Source organism: Lepidochelys kempii, chromosome 9, assembly GCF_965140265.1.
Source record: "Lepidochelys kempii isolate rLepKem1 chromosome 9, rLepKem1.hap2, whole genome shotgun sequence".
NCBI classification, from domain to species: domain Eukaryota; kingdom Metazoa; phylum Chordata; order Testudines; family Cheloniidae; genus Lepidochelys; species Lepidochelys kempii.
Genome location: NC_133264.1, coordinates 94,755,375 through 94,769,900, shown reverse-complemented (window position 1 = coordinate 94,769,900; position 14,526 = coordinate 94,755,375). Strand labels below are relative to the sequence as shown.

Here is a 14,526-nt window from a genome sequence, read left to right as displayed (position 1 = left end):
TTCAAAAGCCTTTCTGGAATGTGGGAACCTTTTCAAATCTGCAAAACAGGGCGAGAAACCTTATGAAAATAGATTATTCCTTATTCCTCTCTGTCTAGGCTAGGAACACAAAAGAAAGGTGTTTCTTTGGGTATTTTGGCATTTCCAGGTCAGCTGTGCCAAAACATTATCATGGAAAAAAGATATCAAAAGTTATCAAAACATTTCAGAACTGGAGGAAAAGTTCAATTTGATTTTGACGCCCAAAACCACTGAAACCATTTCCCAGCTGGACTGCCTGTCCCTAATGTGAATTTCTCCACTCTCCTGAAAATACTGAAATTATGTGTGCTAGCTGAACTTCTCCTAGACTGTTCATTGACTGGAAGGATGCCATGGGTAACTCCACTCAGAAGTCCAATCTTTTCATGGGCTCCTAGGTAAAAATCCACTTAACATGTCTTTATTGTCTTGCGATTAAAACCTTTTTTCACTGTATGTCATGAACAGCTGGACTCCTTTAGAACAGGAAAGTGCAATTATTCTGTAATGTTTTTATGCCACCAGAGATCAAAAGAAATAGTCAAAACACCAAGATGACTTCTTAAAATGAAATCAAAATAATTTCTGTGCCCCTAATAATTCCTGCTCCCCGCCCCCTTAAATTATCTCTCCAAGGATGAAATGGAGGATGACAGGACTGAAGGAGATTAAACAGATGAAGACTACTTGTAGGAAAATGGCAAACATCCTAATCTTCTTGATTTACACTAAAACCTAATACTTATCCAGATCTCCGTCATGTCAAAAAAGCAACAAAAGAGAGGCATAATTAATTTCTCAAGTGCACTCCAGATTACATTATTTTCTGTAGCCTCCATTGTAGAATCCTATTTTACTGTATATTTGCAACTGAAGTCTTCGGATCAAATTTAGCTCCCTTTCTTCTAGCAGTCTGACGTCATTGTTTTAGTTTATTTGTTTGAACGCCTTGCTATTTGTTTGAAAGTCCTATGCTAATTGCTTGCGTTCCCGCACATGCTACCACTACCCTAATCATTGTAATTATACTAATCATGCTGAAGGACCTTGTGCTTGCAATACTCTCAATGCTACTGGACTCTATGGCATTGGAATGAAATGATGTAATCAAAACAACTTCCACTCATTGTTCATGCTTGTCAGAAAACAATCTAATCTAAACCTTCCTCCGCTGTGCCACAGATCACACACTGTAATGTCAGTTAGAACATCTTAGAACACAATTCTCTGCTGCCTTGTACTGTATATGGTCTTTTATAGCCACGCTAAGTGGTTGCAAAGTACTTTTGCCAGTGTTCAAGTGAGAGGAGAATTCCTATTTTGTAGCAATTTAAGGCCTTTGCAAAGAAGCTACATAATTATCCTTATGCTTTGGTGATAATCCACCAATAAATGTTGGACAACTAGAGATTTTTAACTCAAATAAATTGATTGCCAATTAATTCTAGTTTAGCCAACACATGTGTACATGCAGACTGGACATTCCACGGTACACCTCAAACATCTGTGTTCTGGAAGGTTGGTGGAGTGGCCAAGCTCACATACAAAATGTGTTAGTTAATGCAAATTGATTGGCAATCAGTTAACCCCAGTTGAAACTCTAGCACTGACAAACCCTTAAATAACCTGTGTTAGGTGAAACACTTCTTCTAAGTACAGGTTATTTCATTACAGACTTTTTTGACCTTCTACTGAAGCACCTGGTGCTGGACATTGTCAGAAACAGTGTACAGGATCTGAATCTAATCTGTTGTGCCAAGTCCTAGGGTTCTTTGTAATTTCAATATTTCTGCTTCCTTTCCTGGATGAAATCAGGAAGCACAGAGGTACACGGAAATTTTAAATTGTCCAAGACAGATTCTCTACACAAAGCATGTGGAAAGCTGTGTTGAGTGTGTAGATGAGGATTCCCCTTGAGTAGAAGGGAATAAACGGTTCACATGAAGGTGTTGTATCTGGATCTATCCATCAGTTCCACTCCCTGCACTCTCCTTAAAACATAGGGGATGTGGTGGGATAGATTGGAGAAGAGAGAGGATGTGGCCATAGCATGTTATTCTCTGGTTGTCCTGGGCCAGTAAATAAGTGCAGAGAGAGCCAGTAGTGCACTGCTAATGTAATTTAGAGCAGCCCCGAGGTTGCTTTAGAGTATAACTGTGATTTAACTATTTCCCCTAGGTATTCCCAGGATTAGGGGTGGAAAGGTGGCTTAAACCACCTTTAAACCACGGGGGGGAGGGATAGCTCAGTGGTTTGAGCATTGGCCTGCTAAACCCAGGGTTGTGAGTTCAATCCTTGAGGGGGCCATTTAGGGATCTGGGGCAAAAATTGGGGATTGGTCCTGCTTTGAGCAGGGGGTTGGACTAGATGACCTCCTGAGGTCCCTTCCAACCCTGATATTCTATGATTCTATGATAAACACAGACTTCCTCCCTCCTTGAGGCTAGCACTTGAGTAAAGCTCAGTGTCCACCCCGTATCTGCTTCACACTTAGCTCTCTCACACACGTGAATGAACCAATATTTCTTCAAACAACCCCAAAGTTTGGGCTCAGTTTGTGTGGTGGCAAAGCTTTGGGGAAAGGGGATCTTATTTTATCCTATAGCATTTCACCCCATATTTCCTCCGGATGCAAGACGTCTAAACTGCGGCGCTGAACGGTTTATAGTTTATCATTGACTGATTGGGCAAGTTATGCCATTTTATTTTTAAATGCCCAGAGCACTGAGTGAGTGGTTCTTCTCCCCATGAAGAAAAGTTCCACATATTGATTGAACGAATACATTTGTTTCATAGCATTCCATCGCATAAGACACCAGATGGACGCCCTAAGCCTTTAGTAAATTCAGAAAAAAAAAAAAAAACAATATGCCGTCTGTCTGCTCCAGCTAAAAGCATAAGTCAAACGAAGATAAATGTGTCCCACTTGTTTAAATAAGTGGTGCAGGCACAGCTGCAATAAAATTTCTGGCATTTTGTAATTCTCAAATACTTATAACCCTAGACAAACTAAGGAAAGAAAATATTTGTCATGATTTAATAGATGTTCAGAGTTTTTGCTAGCTGCACACAGAACTATTTTGACAGGCTGCTGGAACTGAGGAAACATAATGGACTGCATATTGGAGGGGAAGTCATTCATTGTACAGACCACATCTTTTCGTGTATGTAGCACTAAACTAGTTTTGAGCGATGATTTGCATTATAATTAGCATTACAAGAAGAAATGAACTTATTTTATACAATTTCCCTCTTTGCCTGAATCTCAGAGTTAGCACTTTAGAAGGGGCTGACGAATAATCATATATTTGAACTGGTAAAGTGGATTGGGAAAAACAAGACTCACAAGTACAAGCCTCCTGATAGCCAGAATGCAAAATGTAATGCGGCTACTCTCAAATAAGGCTGAGGATTAAATGGTGAAATATTTGACAGTGGCTAATGAGCCATAATCATAAGCAATAGGATGGTAAAGGGAAAAGAGGGAATTGCTATGAAACCCCTTTTTTTCTGATTAATCTTTAGGTTTTTGTTCTGAGTTCTTTTTTCCCCCACATACATCTGAATTGCTCTTTCTTGCCAGTTTGGACCTGAAACTAATGGCTTGTGACCATATAATGAGTTGTAATATTTAACTTGGATTCTGTGATCCCAAGCCTACTTGGACGTTTTGTTCTACATGTGACAGTGTGGGGAAATGTCCTCCTACTCATCTGGTGTTGAGAATATAGCCAGCAGTGTCAGATGTTCATTCTGCACTCTCGCCCTTTCCTTGTGTTCTGCTCTAGGGAGAAGAGAATATAGATTACTTTCACTGAATTTTTCTAGGTTCTGTTCCTTTGGCTCTCAGCAATTGTCTAAAGCCTTTTCTGAAAACATCTCTAGCCAGGCAGTGCTGTGTGGGGGTTAGATCAGAGTACTCAAATGCTGTTCCTATTTCTGTCACTACCTTGCTCTGATTAAAGTCACTTAGGAAGAGATTTTCAAGACTGCTCAGCATTGGGCCATCTCTGCTCCCACTGAAGTCAATGACAGTCTTAGAGATATCCTAACTCTGCTGCTGTAGATATCTATGGTAAAACTCTCAATGGCTTCAGTGGGAACCAAGTCATGGTTATCCTGGCAAATCCCAAAGGGATGTAGCCTCCATGAAGATCAAGCACCACCCAGCTCAGCCACCGACAAGCAGGACCCCTCTGGAGGTTAGTACGTTCATGTCATGAGGATGTTTTTACAGAAGCCAACCGCCTGTGACAATTTGATCAATTGTCCTTGTAGCTAAAATGGCCAAGATTTTGTCAACTGCTAAAACAAAAATGACCAATGAAACCTGGTGAAAGGGCCATTTGAGGAGTAAAGTTAGGTCGACATTAAATGCTTTTGAAAATCCCACCTTAGCTGCTTTTGCCCAGGCCTCAGTCTACCCATCCATAAAGCAGGGCTAATACCCACATTACAGGGGACCCTGCGATGCTGGAACAACTATCCTTTGGAAAATACTATTGCATGACTTTACTTTAGCTGGAGGAAATTTGTTACATAAATGCCAAATACTATTAATATATTATTCTCTGAAAATACTGACACAATATTTTCGAAAGAATAGTGGGAATGCCTGCTTGTATTGATCTCAGTTTGAGACAACAAGTTCTCTTTAGACATAAGGACAAGTCAGGACACGCTAAGCAAATCACTCTGTTAATGAGTCTAAGAAAAGTACTCAGTCTCCCTCTGTCTAACTTATTTATCTTATTTCCTTATTTTGAACAAAAATTCCCATTTCTAGCTATGCTTATCTAACAATAATTATCCTAGCAAATCAGCCTGAGGATCCCAACAGTACAAAAGTGTAGCTTTTCTGCAGCTCTTTGTTTTCTCTGGCTGGGATGCAGCTGTGCATTTAAATTAGGATGCTACCTGGAAGGATCACTGTTGTTATTCCTTCCTAGAAAGAGCAGTTATTTCTTTTTCAGAATCACTTCCACTCTAGAATTATTTCTTCCTTGATTCAGCTATTTCATTAACCTGAGAAGACTGGCAATCACAGGCTGTCTGGCAGAGATGCCCTTGCATTTGCTAAAGAAGTAATTCTGCTGTCAGGTTCAGGTCACACCTCTTATTTTCACCGTAGTGTCATCATGGTTCCAAGCACTTTTCATTTATTGAAGCCCCCCAGGTGATTTTAGTAGTGGAGTATCAGCACCTTCCTTTGCCATCTCAGCTCTGGTTCATTTCTTCCAAGGTCTCCTCAATATTCTAATTCTCCCATTTTTCATCTCTTACAAATATCCATTTCTCATCTCATCTATCTACTTATCTATGGCCCCATCTTAGATGGCCCCATCGCCATCGTATCTGAGCATCTTCCACTAGTGCATTAAGTAATATGACTCTTCTCTCGTGCTCTCACCAGGGAGAGAATTGTGTGTGCAGTTTAGTGTTTTGTTTTGGTAGGGTTTACACACACACACACACACACACCTTTTCTGTGTTTATGTTACAGAATGCAAGTCAAAGAAGTGTGCCGTATACTTGGTGAGGAAGATGGTGAGGTTTGTGATGGTCCTTTGTTCCTGTGGGAGTTTGATCTGCAGTTTCAGACCAGCCCCTGAAAAAGCTCTGTCTCCTGCATAGACAAGATTTATCCTTGTGGTGGACAATTCTGTTGTGCCTGAGGAGTGGAGCTGTTGAGCATGGTCTTCATCCTGGAGCTTCAGGAGATCTTTTCGCTACCCTGGGCCCACGCCACACAGCCTCTTATAGGTAAGGACCAAGGGTGAGATCCACAAAGGGCTTGGGCATTGGATCTTTTGGTGCCAGGGATCCCTTTGCAATGCATGGGGAGAATTAGGTGTCTAAGAATGGGATTCAGACCAGCCAGCAAGCTGAGTGAGGAGCCTATAAAATAGCCAGTAGGAAAAGCTGAGAATAGGTTTGGCCCCTAGCTCTGAGCCAGAAGGAGGCACCTATTGTTGCCCAGGATTCACAGCTGTGATCCCTCTCCTGGAGTTAGTGCTGAGCTGGTTTAGCTGGCTTTCTCATAAAAAATGAGACAAGGACCCAGCACATTAAAGCCAATAGCTCAGTGGTTAGGGCACTCAGCTGTCAGATGGAAGAGCTGGGTTCAAGTCCTTCCTGCAGAACAGGCAGAGTGGGGATTCTCATACATCCCAAGGGAGTGCAAGTCAGGATTCTGACACATATCCCCAAATAGTGCCAATCCGGTCACCCCTTGCTGTCTCTTGTGTGAGGCATGCTCTGATAAGTATGCTCTGAAAATATCTACAACATAGGGCCCCACAGGCAAGCTAGATGGGTGAACACCTAGTCTGAGTGACCTGCCAGAGATTAGGTGTCAGCTAGGATGTCCAGCAGTTCAACAGTGTCAGGACTTAATGTAGTCTTGTGCATGCCCACTGGCAGAAACTTAGGTGCCTCTAGGGTTAGGCAGAAGCTTAGTGGGGGTTTTGAGGATCTATATTTTGGAGTCAGCCCGTTAAGTCCTTTTGTGGATCTAGCCCTGACGCCTTGGACTTGATTTCTATGGGAAAGCCAATGTAGAGAGCAAAGGAGACCTGGGGTCTAGCTGAACTGTGCTGGGATAGGGCAAGGAGAACTTCACATAACACATCTACCTGCTCCCTTGATCCTCCACCTAATGGGCACATTGACCTGGTAGGTTACTGTAGATGGTATATATACTAGTAATGACATAGGTACATGAATACCTGCACTGCCTGCTCAGGGACTTCTGAATCTTCCAGAGGTTCCCACAACATCTGCATTCATAGTCACCTGAGTAAAGCATATATATTACATTCTCCGTAATGCATCTACTTGTGAGCATGTAGCAATCAGGAGAATTGGCTAAGAAATGGAATTATTAATAGGGTAAGGAATTTTATACTGCTATGTCACTAGTTCACATCCCACCAAGATCAGTAGTGAATGAAAGTCATTAGCACGTAAAGGCTGGGAAATGAGGTAATGGCCTCAATCCATAGCTGATCACATTACAACTAGAGAGCTCCTTTCCTTTATCAACAGAAGTGTCAGTCCTAGAGCCTGGAAGACGCTTTCCCTTTAAAAAATGGTCAAAACCCAGGTCGAAGGCATACTGGTAGAGGAGCATGTGAAAGCTTCAATTGCTGCTATTTCTGCCATATACATTTTGTGGCTAAATAGAAGACGTCTATCCGGGCCTGTCAATCCGGCAAGTCTCAGGAGCGCTCCATTCATTCTGAGAAAAGATGGTTCCGATCAATGACAGATTAAAAGCCCATAGTCATAAATTATTCATGGTAATCAATGCCAATAACTGAAGCGTGCCAACCAGTGAAAACATTGACAAATGACATGGCTTGCCACAGAAACAGGCTCCGGATCAATAGTAAAGAGAGTGTTACATTTAGATTAGGGAAGTGGAAAAAATAGCAAAGGTGAAAAAAAAAAGAATAATCAAAAGCAAACCACAGCTTAAAATCCATAAATCACTCAGTCATAAATAATTAAGGGGCCACAAAAAGAACAATCCTCTTTCTCGAGGATCTACAACAGTCTGCCTTCGAAACACTTTTGGGTTACTGAGTAAAGTATTTTTAACCCGTTCTTTTCCCTAATATTAAAATCACAGGGAATTTAGCGTTTCTAATTTAGATTAAACTGCGGGGCCAGACCCTTAGCTGGTGTAAATCAGTGTCGTTCCATTGATGTCTCTGAGTCTGCATCAATGTGTATCAGTGGAGGATCCAGTCAATAAATCTGGGCAGAATTTAAAAAAATGAGCTGCTTAAAAATTATATTTGGCTCTGAGCAGAATTCCACAGAAAGTCTCCCAAATTTCAATTGGCTTTTGGGTCAGGCTCATTGTCCCTGTTCTTTGCCACAGCTGGGAATGATAGAGTAGCCATAGTTCCAGAACTTAGCACAATGAAACAACTTTCCCTCTACCTTCACTATTGCCATTCCTCATTGCAGAGGAATGTCTCAGGCAATAGGTCTGGTCCCTCTTTCCCCTAGTCCTGTAGTACCACCAACATGGCACCCTATGGGGCTTATAAACTCCAGAAGGTTGATAATCATTGCTTATGGATGTTCAAGCCTTAGAATACTGACATGCTGGCCAAATTAGGGTAATGCTTGCATCCAGATATAGCCCTGAAAGCACAAGTAGTTGCAAATTTTGCTATGTGAGAAATGGATTTCACCCCTATGGGAGTTTGGAGGTGAGGAAGGCACCTTTATAGGTAGGCATAAGACTAAAAATGTACCAATAATGTTTGTAAAACCTCCCTAATATGTTTCTGAAATAGTACAAAAATATGTGTCATATAAAGGGCACATACTGGGCAGGGGATGGCATAAAACAGTGGTTCTCAACCAGCGGTATGCATACCCCTGGGGGTATGCAGATGTCTGCCAGGAGGTAAATCAACTCATCTAAATATTTGCCTAGTTTTACAACAGACTGCATGAAAAGCACTAGCGAAGTCAGTACAAACTAAAATTTCATACAGACAATGACTTGTTTATACTGTTCTATATACTATACAATGAAATGTAAGTACAATGTTTATATTCCAATTGATTTATTTTATAATTATATGGTAAATATAAAGAAAGTCGGCAATTTTTCAGTAACAGCGTGCTGTGACACTTTTGTATTTTTATGTCTGATTTTGTAAGCAAGTAGTTTTTTAGGCGAAACTTACAAAGCAGACTCGTGGAAGGGGTACAGTAGTCTGGAAAGGTTGAGAGCCACTGGCATAAAATATTAAGACAACTGCCTGAGACAGAGTAAATAACTCTTCGAATGCATTCACTCTCGCTCTCACTAGCTGTCTATGTGCAGGTAGACATGCAGGGCCTTTGGTTCTGCGGGTGGATATTTGTGTCCATAATGAAATGACTCCACAGCAAACTGAATGCATTTAAATATTAATAATGAGAAATCTAATAATAATTTGACTCCAGAAAGCCAGATGTGTAACTACTAATATTTGCACCTGCAGCTTAATCCTACAGGCAAAAATGTGAATATAGACGCAGAATTGTGCCTGTAAAAACAGACCACATGGGGAGCTAGGTTGAAAGTATCATTTTAAATTCAACTGAAGTGCTGCAACTGACAGCATCCAATAACACAGCAAGAGTTCTAAGAATTCACCCTATATTTTCTGTCTGAATAACTGACATTTAGACTGAGATTTCCAAAGTTCCCTGAGGAAACTGATGCCCCGTTCCACTAAAATTAATGGGAATGTGACATCCAATTCCCGGAAGCAGCTTTGAAAATCTCGGCTTGATCATTTTTCATTCAGTGATTTATATTCTAGTCCTGCATGCTGTAAGCAGACTGTGATTTTCACCCGTGCAGTTTCCTCTGCTCTCAGCGAACCGTGTTTAAAGTGGCTATTTTCTTCCAGTACCTGATCACTTGGCTCACTGTCATTGCCAATACATACACTTTTTTTGTTTCAGTTTTGTCCAATGCATCCTTGTTTCCAGTGAAGTACACAGTTTAGTAACAGATTATATTACTCGCAGAGAAAAGCATCAGTGCATGTAACATATCAGTATTGGTTCTTAGCATGGCAATAGCCTTAAATGTATTGTAACAAGAATCTCCTTCATGCTGAGTGTGCACAAATGTTTCTTAATTTCAGCTGCAGTACAGATTCAACAAATAATTCCACATTGTATGGTGCAGATACACAAGGGGACCACTTCTCAAAGGAATGTGTCTTTGAGAGTTACTGCAAACTTCAAATATTTTGGATGCACACATGTTTTTCAAGAGGAAAAAGTGATATTATTAAATTTTGTGAAGGGTGTTTCCCTTCAGATGGTCTATCCTTTATACCTTATTCCATCTTCTCTTTAGGTACAGGATACAAACCCATTAATAGAAGGGATCAGGAGTATTAGGGACCAAGACCATTATAGGTAGATTTTGTTTGTGTGAGGGTGTAGGGACCATAACTCGTGAGGCTGGTCCCCAAAGAACATTCCCAGCCACAGGATTTCAGTCCCATTTCTTCAGGGATTTAGTTTTATTTCTTCAAAATAAGATTATGTAAAACAAGTTCAACATCTCAGTCATGCCCTTTCCCCCCAACCCATTGTGGTCTACTTATATACGCCGTCTACTGGAACTAAGATGGGGCTCTCTTCCTCCCTCTCCTCCCTAGCTCATTCCTGAGAGGATTACACAAAGTACTTCAGGTCGATTCAAATACTAAAATATTCCACTTCAGGTTGAAACAATACATTTCATTTCCATTTTGCTGTTGGAAATTTTCCAGCAAGGTGGTTTCTGAGTCATCCTCCCTCCCTACTTCTTCTTTTCGCATACAGGGTAGTACTTTACTGCTGCCCTCCACCATCAGCAAATCACAACTCCTCCCCCCACCACTCACTCTGCCAATGCTCCATCCACTTCCTTCTCACCTCTTCCAGGGAGAGAGTAGGCAGGTAAGTAGCCCTTACTCCTACACACCTAAACCCAAGGTAGCCTGTACTGGGGTGTAAGTGTAAGGGGTTTCTTATTGTTACGCCCTTGCACTGGCTGATACTCCCCCCATGTGAAAATTCACAACAGAATTTGAGTTAATGGATTTGAGAATTTGTTGATATTAGAATTGCTCCTGCTAGACATAGAATCATAGGAATGTAGGGCTGGAAGGCACTTTGAGAGGTTTTCAAATCCAGCCCCCTACACTGAGGCAGGACCAAGTAAACCTAGACCATCCCTGGCACATGTTCTTAAAAACCTCCAATGATGGGGATTCCATAACTTCCCTTGGAAGCCTATTCCAGAACTTAACTATCTTTCTAGTTAGAATTTTTTTCCCTAATTTAACTCTCCCTTGCTGCAAATTAACCCCATTACTTTTTCTCCTACCTTCAGTGGACATGGAGCACAACTGATCATCATCTTCTTTATAACAATCTTTAACATATTTGAGGACTGTTATCAGGTCCCTTCTCAGTCTTTCTTTTATCAAAATTAAAAATGTCCAGTGTTTTAAATCTTACCTCATAGGTCAGGTTTCAATTAAGGCTGTCAAACAATTAAAAAATTGTGTGCTTAATCACACTGTTAATAATAGAATACCATTCATTTAAAGATTGTTGGATGTTTTCCACATTTTAAAATATTTTGATTTAAGTTATAACACAGAATACAAAGTGTACAGTGCTCACTTTGTATTTATTTTTATTACAAATATTTGCATTGTAAAAAACAAAATAAATAGTATTTTCAATTCGCCTAATATAAGTACTGTAGCGCAATCTCCTTATCAAGAAAGTTGAACTTACAAATGTAGAATTATGTACAAAAATAACTGCATTCAAAAATAAAACAATATAAAACTTTAGAGCCTACAAGTCCATTCAGACTTATTTCTTGTTCAGCCAATCGCTCAGACAAACAAGTCTGTTTACATTTGCAGGAGATAATGCTGCCCGTTTCTTGTTCACAGTGTCACCTGAATGTGAGAACAGGTGTTCACGTGGCACTGTTGTAGCAGGCATCACAAGATATTTACATGCCAGATGCTCAAAAGAATCATATGTCCCTTTGTGCAAGCATCCAATCTGATGACGAGTTCTGCTTGATAACAGTCCAAAGCAGTGTGGACCGACACATCATCTGAGTCAGATGCCACCAGCAGAAGGTTGATTTTCTTTGTTGGTGGTTCAGGTTCTGTAGTTTCTGCATTGGAGTTTTGCTCTTTTAAGACTTCTGAAAGCATGCTCCACACCGTGTCCCTCTTAGATTTTGGAAGATACTTCAGATTCTTAAACCCTGGGTTGAGTGCTGGAGCTATCTTTACAAATTTCACATTGGTACCTTCTTTGCGTTTTGTCAAATCTGCAGCAAAAGTGCTCTTAAAATGAACATGTGCTGAATCATCATCCGAGACTACTATAACATGAAATATGTGGCAGAATGTGGGTAAAATAGAGCCGGAGACATTCAATTCTCCCCCAAGGAGTTCAGTCACAAATTTAACGTATTTTTTAACAAGCATCATCAGCATGAAAGCATGTCCTCTGGAATGGTGGCCGAAGCATGAAGGGGCATACGAATGTTTAGCATATCTGGCACGTAGATACCTTGCAATGCCAGCTACAAAAGTTTCATGCGAATCCCTGTTCTCACTTTCTGGTGACATTGTAAGTAAGAAGTGGGCAGCATTATCTCCCGTAAATGTAAACAAACTTGTTTGTCTTAGTGATTGGTTGAACGAGAAGTAGGACTGAGTGGACTTGTGGGCTCTAAAGTTTTGCATTGTTTTGGTTTTGAGTGCAGTTATGTAACAATTTTTTTTTTGTAAATTGCATTTTCACAATAAAGAGCTTGCACTACAGTACTTGCATGAGATGAACTGAAAAATGGGGTTTCTTTTATCATTTTTACAGTGCAAATATTTGTAATAAAAATAATAATATAAAGTGAGCAGTGTACTCTTTGTATTCTGTGTTGTAATTGAAATCAATATATATGAAAATTTAGAAAAACATCCAAAATATGTAATAAATGTCAGTTGGTATTCTATTGTTTAACAGTGCAATTAAAACTGTGATTAATCACAATTTTTTAATATCAATTAATTGTTGAGTTAATCGCATGAATTAATTGCCGTTAATCGACAGCCCTAGTTTCTACACCTTTAATAATTTTTGTCTCTCTCCTCTGGGCTCTTGCCAGTTGAGATATAACTTTCCTAAAGTGTGGCACCCAGAATTGGACACAGTGCTACAGCTGAGGCCTCACCAGTGCCAAGGAGAGCAGGACAATTATTTCCCACATCTTAAATATGTAGCCTATATAGTGACTGAACTTTTTCTGACTGACACTTTTGTGTCAGTGGTGAATTCGTTGTGTTGGCATAATCGTGCACTAAAAACAGCCTCTATATAGCAAACACATCCCAGTGGTTTGCTAATGCTACGGATTACCTGACAGGTTGAAAAGAAAAGGGAGATAGGTCATAGCCCTGGTGATGTGGAAGCAGCTATAAGGAAGCTCTCCAAAGTGAACCTAGAAAAAGCTGGATTTTTTTAGTAGAAGAGGCAACAAACCCACACTATTACAGTGCATTAAATGTTAATGAGGAGTAACTGCTAAGAATAAAAAATAACCTCATTTATATTTCTTTCAATTAAACTACCTGATAGGATTTGCTAAATATTGTGATTTCAGACATTAATCTGTTTTGTTTACAAATATTTGATGGCATCAAGGCAGGTAAGTTTACTTCTTAAAATTAATTCTTAAAAGTGTTATGTAATGGTAGTAATGCAATGAACATCTGTGTAATCATAAAGTTTTTTACACATAAAAGGAATGTTTTGGGGATTAGTTGTCTACAAACACCTGCCTAGTGATAATGCCAAAGACAAAGCCCTTGATTACATTTGACAGATGACAGGGACCACACAATATCCTTGATTCTGACAGACAGCACATTTGCTTTAACCATATAAAAATCTGTCTTGCTAATTAGAAAAATAAAGCTGAGACTGGCTTTTGAAGACAGAGACTTAAATTAGTTTATTTGTCAGTTTTCCATGAAAGAATGGCTTTTGACTCATACAAAAGAAGAAGCTGACCCTGTAAAGACTTAAAGCAGGTGCATAACTTTATATAGTGAGGAGTACTAAGATGTATACGGTTATGCTTATAGTCTTTGTTGTATTGAGCCCTACATTTTTGTCTACTCTTAACTTTTACTTTCTTCTTGTGAACCTGAAGTAGAACTTTAAAGAAGGCCGTATGTTCAATTTTATTTCTTTTTCACATGAAAATTTAACCAATTGAAAAAAGTTATAAATATCCCTTGTCCTTGTAAAAAAAATAAAAGAAAAAAAGTGTTATCCCAGGCACTAAAAAGCTCATGGAAGCATGAGTTATAAGCAGTTGCTGATTAGGCTGTTTTTCTTCTTTTCAACTCAACAGTACCTTTTGAAACTAACATTGGACAAGCAGTTATGATTTATTCAGAGTTGTGCCTTCAATTTAGTTGACACATTTCCATACTTTGCTTTATATTTATGATTTAGTATTGTTTTTAGCCACTGGAAATGAAAAACTAAAGCTTGTTCAATATTTACTTTTCATTTCAGTAGATCTTATTGGTGTTCAATTTAATGATGTCATTGACTTGTTTTATGATTTCTCACTTGCATGAATATTAATAGAAGTGGAAAATGCCTCAGTTGATTTTAAAGTTTTCAACAAGACAGTATTTGGGCAAAAATACTTTGATCAATAGTGTATTTGTCTTGCAATATCAGTTTATTGGTGGAAATTGAGACTGCTGCCCCATAGGTGTCGTTTGAAAACACCAATCCATAGCAAGTTCTTGTTTTGTGTTCTAACAGCTAACTTTTAAAAAAGAAGAAAAGTGTCTTTAAATATTCTGGTTTCGCCATCTTTACTTTTAATTTATGAGCTCTCTGTTGTTTTTCTCTAGCAAATTAGCATTGAAATTT

General features: G+C 39.5%; 1 long non-coding RNA gene across 1 annotated transcript in view; it reads left to right on the top strand.

Annotated features, from left to right (window-relative positions):
• The window catches only part of LOC140916958 (uncharacterized), a 93,020-nt gene that overhangs the window by 58,871 nt on the left and 19,623 nt on the right, over positions 1 to 14,526 (top strand). The window contains exon 5 of the long non-coding RNA XR_012160695.1: positions 5,525 to 5,784. This is a non-coding gene — a long non-coding RNA (uncharacterized lncRNA). The remainder of the gene's footprint in view (positions 1 to 5,524; positions 5,785 to 14,526) is intronic.